General features: G+C 37.8%; 1 protein-coding gene across 2 annotated transcripts in view; it reads right to left on the reverse strand.

Moving 5' to 3' along the window:
* The window catches only part of LOC124164564 (SET and MYND domain-containing protein 4-like), a 75,007-nt gene that overhangs the window by 22,266 nt on the left and 39,632 nt on the right, over positions 1-13,109 (reverse strand). Inside the window, exon 1 of one of the 2 annotated variants that reach the window (XM_046541941.1) lies at positions 11,737-11,970. The exons of the other annotated variant lie outside the window; for it this stretch is intronic. The gene's annotated coding sequence lies outside the window, so the exon portion shown is untranslated. Of the gene's footprint in view, positions 1-11,736; positions 11,971-13,109 lie in introns of those variants that run through there. 2 annotated transcript variants of the gene reach the window in all.

Raw genomic sequence — 13,109 nt, forward strand, 5'->3', positions numbered from 1 at the left:
TGACTGCTTCATTCGTGCGCCATAGCGATGGCTCGCGACATACTGATGCGTGTATTGAGAAAAATTATTGTCTGAATTAGGCTTGGCAATAAGAATATTTATTTGCTAATAGAGATGATGACTTGTTTGATTTATGCCTAACATTTTATTCCTAGAAATAGAGATTTTCCACCTCTGATTCAAATTTAGCATAACTTTCAGCAGTCAACCCAGCAAGCATTCGAAGATTGGCTCAGATATAATATTCATACCCATAGGTACAAAAAAATAGAACTATCTTTATGGGAAGGCTTTGTGATAATATGCCTCCAATATCTATTCCCAAAGAAAAATTATTGTCAATCGCAACGGTTCCACTGCGCAACTAGCTTAGCCGAAAATAATATTTTACAAGTGTAAAATATCCATTCCTCTGCACTTCTACGGGTAATTAATAAGATTGACCCTCCGTAAAAAGCAAGAGTTTACAAAAGGATTTATTATTCTTATAGGAATTTTGGAATAGAATTACTGCCGACGCTACTACACTTCTTGCTTACTGTTGTAAGATGGATAGTGTTTTTTCCTCTAAATATCGAGTAGTTTGGATATGAGACAAAATAGCGGGCCTTTATTCAGTCATGAAATTTGCTGTTTTCTAATTTTAGAGGTATTGATGATAGCATCAGATATTGCCATTTTTGAAATTGAAATAGTAAAACATTTAGATCCGTAATCAGTATGTGAAATAACAAATTCCTGTATCACAATGGTGTAGTAGTACACACTCTCATTTCGTTGGTGGGATAGCGAGGTTTGAGCCCAGTAATGCATTTGCATTAATAATGTATTTATTTTCATGGCTTTACAGCCTACACACCAATTCCAAATCTTCAGTAATTTAATAATCGGGCATAGTATGTCTAAAGTAGTTCCTCTCAGTGTCAAGTATGATTAATTATAACGAGGAAAATGTAAAAGAGCACCTAAACTTTATCCCCTCGGTACAAAGCACTAACGTTTTTGTTTACTGACATGCGCTCTTGCAAAGTCGCATTTATATTTTTCTGAGTTGAAAATAATTACGGGTGAATTGATTTGTATGTTTACAGTGTACCATCGCAAATTGCATCGGCAGGAATTTGTTTTAGAACCACTACTCCAACGCTTCAAAGGTCTCCCCGTCATTTGAAAGTGCATTTCAATACGCCTTTTGAGAAGCGATTTCACTAATTGATTCCAAATCAATACAGGGTCTCACGAGAGCATTTTAATTCTATGGTGTTCCCTCTCTTTCGTGTAGTACAAACTACTTGGTTATGACACTTTTCAATCAATTGGGGTTAATGATCTCTTTCGTGTGAAATTGGCAATCAGTCCCATCATGTACCAGAATGAGGTGATCGAATCCCTTTTGTGACGAATGCCGTCATTTTTAAGTCTTCTCTGCCCTCATCCTTTTCCATAATGTCATCCATGTTTGCGCTACAGAAGGAAGCCGGAGTGCGTTATAGTCGTTACTCTTCAGTACTTTTCCTCGCCAAATATACGTGGGTGTAATTCAATCCAATTTCGCGTATTTCCATTCGTGCGGTTAATGAGTCTCATTGCGGGGAATTCGGCGGACTGGCAGAGTTCACTTTCGGGTTCAATTTACGTAAGTTGAAAGTGGGAGCTCAAAAGGCCCTTCATCAATCACGCTGCACTGCCAAAATTGCCCTCGGTGAGAAATGATTGGTTGTCCTAATTAAGAATAGCGTGGCATTCCAACACGCAGGTAAAAGCAGACCTGTTATGCCACCATAATGGATGCAGCTGCACGTCAAACTCTGGATAAGATCCAGGGTGGTGCGAAATTAACCTATCCTTGCATTTTATTCTGGTCGAAAAAAAAGTGCATTTGCTCATACGTGTGTAGTTGAAGTTTTCATCCAAAATCTTTCGTTGTTATCGCTTCGTTTAAACTCTGAAGTTAAATGAATTTGACGAAATTTTTACTAGATAGTTACTCATTTGCTAATGTTAAAAATGACCATATATAGAACTTCATCCAGTGCTGTTTGTTTAAGTAGGGTAAAGTTTATAGAAAGCCCAAATCTTGTGACTCTCGATGATGTTATTCAGTAAATACGCAGGGTATTATCAGTGTGCTAACAATTATAAAGCATTTTCAAATTTGATTCTAATTAATACATTTCAACTTAAAATCTCTAATTCTAAGGTTTTTGTATAAACTTAATGTCGGAAGACCTTTGCTTAGTCTCAACATTAAACCTCTCGTTCATAGGGTTTTATATAATTTTAATGTCGGTAAGTTTGGAAAAACTTCGCTAGGTGCGCATTATTTTATCTCAAAATTGAGCAATTCTCTCAACTAAATGTAATTAAGAGTTCCAGTATCTTATGATATTATCTTTTTTATTAAAATCCAAATATTGGAATTTCTAGCTTCCAAGCTCCTTATAAAATCAAATGATTCAAAGCTTCAAATTACTTCACATCACATCATTAGGCATGCATTGTTTTAATGACTACTTTAGCCTAAATATCCAAATTAAAGAAAATTTTGTATTACTACCGCCAGCTTTTGAATCGATTATATAATTCTTGTACCCCCAATGAATAAGATAGGTATTAGCCCTATGGTAGCTCTCTTAAGACTTAAGTCACTTGACAAATTTATTTATGATACGTTACTATGGGAATAAAGGTCGTGTTATCGGTATAACAACGCCATTATTACTTGGTGGCAGTAGTTCCCAATGAAAGTTTATTTGTGTTTTTTTTTGCGCTCTTGTTTTCGTTCGTCTCTGAGGCGCCCGAGCCAGGAAGTGGATTTATCCTTTCGCTTGAGCGAGGACAGACCGACGCGAGAGGGACGTTTGTGGGATCGGTTTTAGGATTCTTTGTGTTATGTGCCGTAAGAACATGGGAAGAGATGGGGGACCGCAGTCGTGTTGGAGGCAAACGTTAGGACTTGGGGGGAAGACAAGATTAATGGAGGCTTGTGGCGCTTCTTTTGTTTTGGGTTCATGCGACCGTTTTGAACTTGATCCAATCCTCCCCTCCCTTCACTCAATTCCATCCGGAGATTTTAAGCGCACTTGTTGGCGCGGACCTTCGGGAAGGATTTAGAGGAAGGTGTTAGAAGGAAAATGTGAGTTTAGGGGTTGATGTACATCTACGCATATATACTACCCCGCAAGCCACCGAAAAATGACATGTGGCATGGGGTGTCAGGACACCAGCCGTTTACACATAAAAAGCAAATGGTCAAACAAAATTACGACTAGCATTTATTGAAGTCCTTTATGGCTTTGGGGAAAAGGGAAATCCCATATGTATCTGTTCGTTTAGATATCTCTCTTAATTTATCGCTTCTATCTGTCCTGGATACATATTGGGGTCTAATATTATGTTCTCCATGCAGCTCTTAAGGTCTGATTAGACGGTACATTTACGTGCACGAGTTTATGTCTGTTTGCATGAATGATTTTTGTGGACCGGAACGGAACATGTACGAATGCATGAACCAAATTAAAACAGGCTCTATTTTCCGTTCATGCGTTCGCTCAAGTTCGGTGGTTACACGGTGCATTTTCGTGTTCATAAATTTAGACATTGACTTGTACGTGTAAATGTATCGTATAACCAGGCCTTTAAAGACATCCATTCTCAATTTCTCAAGCAATCTAAACCTAGCGCGCATCCTCCGAATTCCGATCTCGGCTGGTTTATCCGTTTTAATTCATTCCTTCCCCATATCGTATGCTGGATACTTTTGAATGTATATAAAATATCTCTCTCCTGATGGAAACCATGATTTACGTTTAATTTGACCGAAGTGTGGAAAATGGGCTTTATTTTGGATTTACGGATAAGAAAAACACCTTGTTGAAGTTTTTATTATTATTATTGGCAATAAAAGATCAGACGTTAAGAATCTAAGTGATATTTATTTCTATTTAATTAATGGAAATTGGTGGTAACTAAGTTAGGCAATAACTTAGTTATTACAAATAAAGAATCCTGTGAAAATAAGGCACGTCAAAATTCTTGTCTTCCCTTTTTTATCATTTTTTCTTATATTATTGTAAAAAATATTGCTTGTAACCTTTTATTTATGTACCAATATTGTACAATCATTTTTTCATTTAAAGCCCTGAGGATGATTTAAAATAAAGCGAAACCTAGGCAAATCTCTTTTGCATTATTCGGCTTAAATTCCAAGAACTCTAGATATAATATAAAAGAGGTAGAGAGAGTTATAATAGAGAGAGAGAGAGAGACAAGAAAAAAAAGAAAAAATATTATTGTCAATTCAAGGGCAATTAAATGGTAAAATTAGCTTTAGTTATATCCCACTTTTATTCAGTTCAATGCTCTCTAACAGTGCGACGTCTTTACGTCATTTTTAAGTCATCATATCGAAATTTATTGCTCAACAAATAAATTTTATTGGTATTTTATTTAGCAAAAATTCACTGTGTTAGGACCTTGTAAGGAATGGTATGTTACGTAATCGTGCCGTTGCAAAAGTTTTTTTGCCCTGGATATTAGTTTTGTATATTTGACTCTTTGAAGAGTTTTTATATTATTTTCATTGTGAATGTCTCAATTAATTTTTTTAGATAATATTTTTCGTCGAAAATTAACTGTTGAAAAATACAGAATAAGTTGGTTTAGTTTTGAGTGGATATAATCATTTACATTTCGTCATATTTTGCTGCTGCATGAATTTTGTGCAAAGCTTTTCCATCTAAAACTTTCGTGACATAATTTTTTTGTCGTTTTAGTTTGTACGGCAATCACGACAAAAAAAATACTAGGCACGTAAACGCGATCGCATTAAACCAGGTGTTTTACTCTTTTTAGAGGAGTTTTTCACTCTTGGTTTCGTGCTCGGTATCTGAAAATATGTGAGCCGTGTATCTACAGCGATCGATAGCGAACAATAGGAATGAAGAGGATAATAGGTCATCGGTATATTATAACTTGTACATGCTCTATTAGTTATATTCTTATTATGTTTATTTAATTTACTCATTATTTAATGACGTACATTAAGTAACTCAATGTTTTGTATGAACTTGCGATTGAGAAAACTGTCTTCGGAATCGAATTTTGAATATCGCAGTTATTTCCTCCTTTAAATTCTGCAACAAAATCATGCTATTTTGTGTTATTGAATGACGAAAAAATGGCATTCAGAGGTGTATCTAAGCATATACTTCTTAAATAATTTCATTTATACTCAAGAAACGAAGGAAAAAAGGAAAATAATGATTTTTGCTTTTGTGAGTCGCTATTACTCACTGCTGATGCACCGACTATGGGCGCAAAAGATTAAGCTAAAATTTGAGAGCTAGTATCAGATTCTATCGGAGATCCTTATGCTCACATAGTATGTCATCATTATGTCCTTTTCTGTCGGAAAGAAGAAATGGTTTGATCACCTGCAGAATTCAGTTATTCATGAGTTAATTTGGTTTCATATCTGAAATCAACTATTAAAAAAATTTCATGTTATGCAACCGAATGTTATTGGAAGATCTGACACCTTGCGTTGACTAGTAAATTTGTGAATGAACTTTAAGAGTGGATTGTTGGCCATCACTCAATATAATCCGGTGCAAGATTGAAGCATTGCCAGAGGCTCAGTGAATGGTTGGAGCACCTGTCGCAATGCCTTCTAGCGTCTTTCGAATTGATTTTGTCTTAGTTCACCGAGGAAATTAGTTCCTCAGGTGTCGGACAGGTTTTTCTTTAACATTTAAGTTTATAATTGTCACTCGTAGTCCCCCAAACGCCCTTCGAGTGAGCGATAGAGTATTCTGACCCGATATGCCTGTTAAATTCAATCGTGTTAGGCGAAACATGATGATACTCCTTCATGATATATCAGAAAGGAAAGAATGGCAGGTTCCAAAATTTATTAAATATCGCGACCAGTTTCAATACGTAGTCCTTCCGCGTTGATACTATGTATTGAAACCGGTAGCAGTATTAAGTAAACTGTGGAACATGTCATTGTCTTTCCTTTCTAATACATCACTCCTGGAAGTAACATGAGGTTCCAAAATGATGTTCTCAATGTCGCTGAGAAAGATTCTTAATGGATCAATCAATGTAAGCATAGCATGTAGCCTTAGAGTCTCTTTCAGCTTCCGGCCTTATTCCTATAAAAGCTATGTTTTCTCTCTCTTTTCTCGTGAACCATGTTACGAGCTACCCTGTAAGCCCCATGTTAGTTTGGTAGACCTCAGAGATAAGTTGTCTCCCTAAATAAACAGGAAGCGGGAAGCTCTTGCCTAGGAATAATAGTTTCCTTGGCTTCAGGTACTATTGCGTCCAGATGATGACGCCAGGGACTGTAATCGATCAAACTTGTGTTACATGGAGACGTAAATACGAGCGATCTACTTACGCTCGACGAACATTGTGTAATTAAGTTTATGTTCCGTCAGAAAGCGACGATGTTAAAATGGATACTAGTCATTTGCCTCATCGATGTAAGTTTACACTCGAGTAAAACTACGTCACTCATTAACACGTGTCGCGTATAATAAAAAACGGAAACGTTCGATGTATTTGGCGTCATTGTAGCTGAGGAAATAATTTGGTGAATATTGGAAATGAGGGAAAAATAAATTAGGCTGTAGTTTTGCATAGATCCTAGAAAAAAAAGCTGTACGTACTCATATCTCCGTCGTCTTCTGGGACTATAGGTAGAAAAACCGTTGTTCATTTCTAGCAATTTGTTATTGCGTTAAACCATGTTTGTTTTAGTATTCTCCTTTTATGTGACTACGTAGGTTTCCGCGGTGTTCAGGTTCCGATTTCTCCATGTTTCCGGTGCAACCGCGTGGGTTTGTTGGTGATGACAACAGTTTCACTGGCACTGCTGCCAGCGTCTTCAGGTCGAAGATGGTCACCAACAAACCCACGCGGTTGCACCGGAAACATGGAGAAATTCTCCTTTTATGATTTTTGTAATGTAAATAACTTAATAAGAACATCGCAGTTAGAAAAATATATGCTCTTAGGTTATAGCTTCCACTCAATCTTGGACTAGCTTCAAGTAAAGTTTGTCAAAATGTCTGACGCAAACTATGTATCTTCGGTTTTTCCTTCGTTATTTGGCTCACTTACTTTTCTGGAACACGTTTTTAAAACGCTTAGAATGACGTTTAGCTCGACAGTTAGTTTCTATTCCCCATAAGGTGAAATATTTGGATGCATTATCGGCACTATTAGTCCTGTATATTCATATTAAATCAGTATACTTGAAAATTATCGTCTAACATAAAGAATCGCGTCTATGTTTGACGACAGCAGACAAATATTTGACTCATTTAATTGTTGAAATGCATATTTTGCTTTGTTTTTTTTTCAATATTTATTTTGGTATGAAGTGTATATCAAATTAATTTTTCAGAACGTGAGCATCAAAAGCTCAAGCGTTCGTTGTCGCCATATTAATTGCCTTTTTTATGTCTGTTTGAGTGTGTTTACTCCACTTACATAAAAATGCCTTTGCCAAGCTCAATGGAAGGTATTTTTAGTGGAAATATTTCTGCCTCAAAAGCAGTTTAAAGAATTTGGAATAACTCCAACGGATTCTTGGAAAATGCTCACTTGCATCATTACATTTTCTTCCAATTAGGAGCATTTGACTTGATGGTGTTTGAAAGAGAGTGGAGCCGAATTCTCTGAATAGCTCGACTAATTTGGTACTTCTCATAAAATAACTGCGGTACGTAATTAATTTCGGGACTATTTGTAATTCCTGCTGGTTGGCCGGCTCTAGAATCATGTATTTATTTGGTTCTTACAGTCCCTCAAGAGGAATGAAATTAATTTAGCGCAAAGTTTTTATTGGCTGAAATTGAACCGCAATTCAGAAAATATTTAGCATTGGGAAAAATTTCAATAAAATGAGAAAAAAAACAATTTCTTTGCCGGTTTTCGAATTTTTACCGTTCTTGCGAAGTACGTCTGTGTTTTGAGGTGAGTTTTAATCTCTCTTTAGTTTCTCTCTGATCTTAGTCTTGTATTAAGGGCCGTATTCTTAGTGGACCCTACAAATCCGTCCCTACATAACAAAAGGCCCCTACATGCGTTTCTCAGTCGACCCTACATAAGTGGTGGGGGGTAATCCCGTCGTCAAGTTCTCTGAAATGACGGAGATGATGGCGCAGTGCTAATTTTACACTCTGGTGGTGTAATGTAACTAACTATGAAACTAAGAAAAGACGACCGAAAATTTATGACCGAGCATATTGTTTTTGTTGGGTGTAGGACCTGTTCAGCTACCCTACATCAAGTAGGGCCCGTTTAGTTCCAAAAACGGCCAATTGTACGGCTTGATGTGGCGTATGTAGGGCGATATCGGTTAATGTAGTGGCTGATGACGTATCCAGGGTCGGTTGGCCCTACAGCATCGACTAAGAATACGGCCCTAAGTCGCCAGTGGTAGTTTTTTCCTGAAACAAAATAGCTTTGTGTTCAAAAATAGCTTTGCTGCATATGGGGAAACTGCAGCTGTCTAAAGTAAAGGCGGACGCTAAATCGGATTTTAGCACTTCATCTTTTTTTGACACTCATTTCCAAAACTCTGCTTTCCCAAAAAAATTTATTCCAAGTTATTTAATACCTTCGATCTCGACGATAGCTGCTAACATGTTTCATGTGATTAGTTTGAACAATTTTTTCAAGCGATGATATTCCTTCTCAAATGTGTGTGTCAAATCAATGGGCCATATCGATGGGAGATTGATTCGTGTTCAATGTTACTCAATTGGCCGAGCCGAAAATCTAAACCAGTTCAATGGAGGTCTTAAAAGTCAACGATCTATCGTAATTATTTCGACATAGTATTTATGTCGAAGTTTCTGTCCTAAATGTGTGAGGTCATACAGTCGTACAGTCTGTTCATATTCAAAATGTATTAAACCTTTATTTCGAAATACTTTTTCCTAATTTTCGTGACTATCTGGGCCTTATTCATAATCGTCATGATCAAACACTGCACGTGAGTTACAGTGATTGGGGAGTTGGTATCATAGCTGAATGAATTTGATTCAAATCCTGGTGGTGGTCGATATTTAGTTGTTGCCTTTCCTTTATGATGGACATGGTGTTGTGATGGGTGTCTTCCGGGTTCAATAACCCGTCCTTTGGTTGGAACGAAGAATGGCTTTAAGTATTCTTTTTTTAGGAGCTAGTTAAAGTCAACATTGTTCCTTCTCACTTTCTAATGAGGAAAAAATACGTCTTAACACCCGCGAAAGACACTTCAATTCCTCATTCATAGAATCTGGTTTGATTTTTCGTGTCACTGAGAGTAATTGCTCAGAAAATCACTTGCACTTATTTGAACCGAGGAGTTTATGTGTAAAGGCGATGCGCAGTCATTGGTAACGTGTCTGCACTCCTGCCGAATACGCCTGCTTTACTTATTACTTGAGCAGAAAAGTGGCGACCACCGATAATGAAAGCGTTACGAATTTTCATCATTGATTTGTTTGCAATGGAGATGGTTATTTTATAATTCATATTATTTTTAAGTAATGGTACTTTTATTTTGCAATAATATAACACAGTAAGCATATGATGCAGATTATTAAATTATTAGATGTTTGTTAGTATTTAACTACTTCCTATTCTTTTCTGTCAATGTTATTTTGGGAAACCCCTACTTCTGTCAAATCAATGGGTATGATTTCTATATATGGGATATAATTTCTATATGCTGAAAATCTGCTTGTAGGTAAGTCCTTTGTTCCGTATTTTTCATCATAAAAAGTGTCAGGCAAAATTTCGATAAGGGCATAATATATTATTTGTCGTGTGGTTGGCGCTAAATGCGGAAAATCAAATGTCAAAGAAGATGGCAGTTGTAGCTATGGATATTTCACGGAATTTCTGCCCTCAATCCTGTACCAAGGAAATTAGATTTTCTTGTTCGATAAAAGTATTCATTCGAAATCCTTACGTTCTCTGGTCCATAACTTTTCATTCTGAATACATAATTGTCACCTAGCCAATGGTTTTCACGCTATAAAGTTTTTAAGGTCGCGGGGCCTGTTTTGGTTCACCAAGAGATTCCTCATAAAAGCCAGCGTTCTAGATGGAGACTCGTGTTTTCGCTGAATCCCATTCTCAGACTCATCTCGTTCGCATGTTTTACGAGTTGAAAAGCCGCGTCGACAGAAAGAATAGCGGGCACTATAGATCGTCTTCATTGACGAACTAGTAAGGGTGACTAATGGTAATAATATTTGTTTTCACTCCGTATTTTCTTTAATGCTTTTAATGTCTCAGTGATGCTGGCAGCTAAATTTCATAGAAATGTGGTGTAATAATTAATGCTTTGAATGGTTAACCAATTTTCTCTTGTGTATCTATTTTCGTAACCTAAACTATTTTCACTCTTTTGAGACTGACTTCGTTTTGCCACCATGTTAGCCTCGTAAAGGAAGATATTGGAGACCGCTTCGTATCTTTGTCCACTGGCAGGTTCTCCTCGATCAATCATTCCCGGAGTTACAATTATAACTCCGCTGAAAAATCTGTCAATCGGTAAACCCTCGCTCATAATTATGGTTGTTTACATTGGTAAGTGATACTAAATATTTCGTATTTTTTCCTTTTTTTGTTGTAATGGCACTTTTCTCTGTCGCCGCCGTGGATTCATCGGATAATTTCAACAGTTCCGACTACCTATTTGTTATCTATCAGCGAAAAATGTGGCTAATTGTGTATGCCTATAGTCGCATGAATGCAAAATAACTAATTTAAATTTATATTCAACATTGTGAAAAATTTCAACAGTATTCAACACAGTTATATCATTTTTAATCTCTTTTCGTGAGATTAAAAGTGATCACCTTGAAAATCGCTGCCGCGGACTTGCATTCTCAAAAGACGGTACCCCTAATTGGTAACGTCTCTGCGTTCTTGCCCATTGCCTAATTTTCCTATTTTACGTCCACTGCTGGCAGAAAGTGAGACACATTGATAAATAAATTCTACGACCATTTATCATCGACGTGCTTACAATAGGGACTCTTATTTTATTTCTCATTTATTTTCGGAGTAGTGATACCAAATTTTCGCACTCTTTGAATAGCCTAATGAACATAGGAGCTTATTTTAAAAATATATTTTAAAATCTATTTCACTCCATTGAATCAGGATAGTCGTTTTCACTCTACCAAAAAAGGATGGTCGCTGTCGTTATTTGGAATTGGTTTTTTACCATTTTTCACTGACACACCCACCTCTTTCACGTAATCCAAGAAAGGTAAAGGCAATAACACGGAAAAACCGTCAACCACAAGAAAAAAACACTTGACGTCGTGGAGTTGACTCTTTCTGTGGTATCCTTGGGTTTATTCCAGGCTATGAGTTTAGCGACACACTATATCTCTAATTGGTAGCGTCTCTGCGTTCTTGTCCATTGTCAAATTTTCTTATTAAACGCCTTCTGATGGCAGCAGGTTCGACACTCTGGTTAGAAATCAAATTCTCCCACCATTCACCATCGTCTTGCTTGCAACAAGGACTCATATTTTGTTATTCATATTTTTTTCAAAATAGTGGTACCTTTTTCTTGCACAATTTACGTTAACCTATTGAATATATGAGCTAAATACTTCTGGAATAAATATTTTAAAATTGATTATGGGCCTATCAAGTCAAGATGGTCGTTGTTTGGGTTGTATTTCGACCTTTCTTCACTGAATAACTCACCTTGATCACGTTATCCACGAAAGGTTAAGAAAAGGCCACGGAAAAACTGTCAACCACAACAAAAAAAAACTCTTCGACTTCGTGGAGAAGACTGCTGCGGCGGTATCCTCGGGATTGTTCCAGGGGCTACGGGTTTAGCGACACTCTGTCTCTCTCTATCTCGGAAGAGCAAGCAGCGTTTTGGCTATCCTCCCTCGTCCACCCGCACTGTCCGAGCACTCTGCATCCTCTGGCTTCTCTGGTTACGCCTCCATTCCCTCCCCCACCCTCCTCCCACGGCCCCCCTGTCTTCTTCTCACGGTTTCGCCACAGAGCTGTGTGTTCTGTGCGAGGGAGGAAGTTTGGTCTATAATAAGCACCACTCCGTCCGACTCTCTTCCAGCCAATTCCCTCACTTCTTCTCGTGCTACCTCCCACCATAGACAGCACCCATCCCTTCCTGTCTTTTCTGAGTGGGAGATTTTAGTCCCCCTCTCCACCTCTCGGTCTTTCTTTCATCCTTTAAACACACCCAACCCCCTGGCCATATAGCTCTACCCATCAACGCCCCTCTTTCACGCCTCAGGGAAGAGGCCGGGGAAATTCTCAGATGTGGAACAGGAATCGTTCCAAGTTGGGCTGCAGAATGAGCAGAAGGTGGGACAGGGACAAAAGTAGTGACTCTAAGTTCTCATCATTAACACTGGTCAATAATCCTAAGATTGGAATAACACTCGTTTCTTGAAAACGTAGGCTTGAAAACGTAAACGTAGGTAGGAGAAAAAACGCATCTGCGCACGTGTGTTTACAAAGCGAGAATCATTAGTATCGGAGGGTTTCGGGTGCAGCTGCATGTTACGATTTGTCTAGCGAGCTTTCGCGGCCATTGCAGGTCGTTTAATCAGGCGATAAAGTAACTCAGAGGAAATATTGGATATGCATTGTATTGGAACTCTTAATATACCAAGAAATAGCTCTTATTACCCATCATTATCACTGGTCAACAATACTAAGATTGGTTGGACACAGAGCTCCATTCAAATCTCCAGTCAGATAATTTTTTCAAACTTAAGTATTTATTTTTTTTCATATCCTTTATTACTTTCGCCAAATATTTTATCCTGGGTCTTCCTTTTCCGTTCTTACGATCCACTTGTCCGTCGATGCCTGTCTTGTCCCTCATGCCATATAGCTCTACCCACCGACGCCCCTCTTCCATGCCTCAGGGAAGAGACCGAGGAAATTCTCGGATGTGGAACAGGAATCGTTCCAAGTTGGACTGCAGGATGGGTAGAAGGTGAGATAGGGCTGTGACCAAAGTAGTGACAATTAGCACTCATCATTATCTGTGGTCAACTAAGATTGATATGACACTATTCTTCGATCAGCTAATA

The sequence above is a fragment of the Ischnura elegans genome, chromosome 8 (assembly GCF_921293095.1).
Source record: "Ischnura elegans chromosome 8, ioIscEleg1.1, whole genome shotgun sequence".
Taxonomy (NCBI): Eukaryota; Metazoa; Arthropoda; class Insecta; order Odonata; family Coenagrionidae; genus Ischnura; species Ischnura elegans.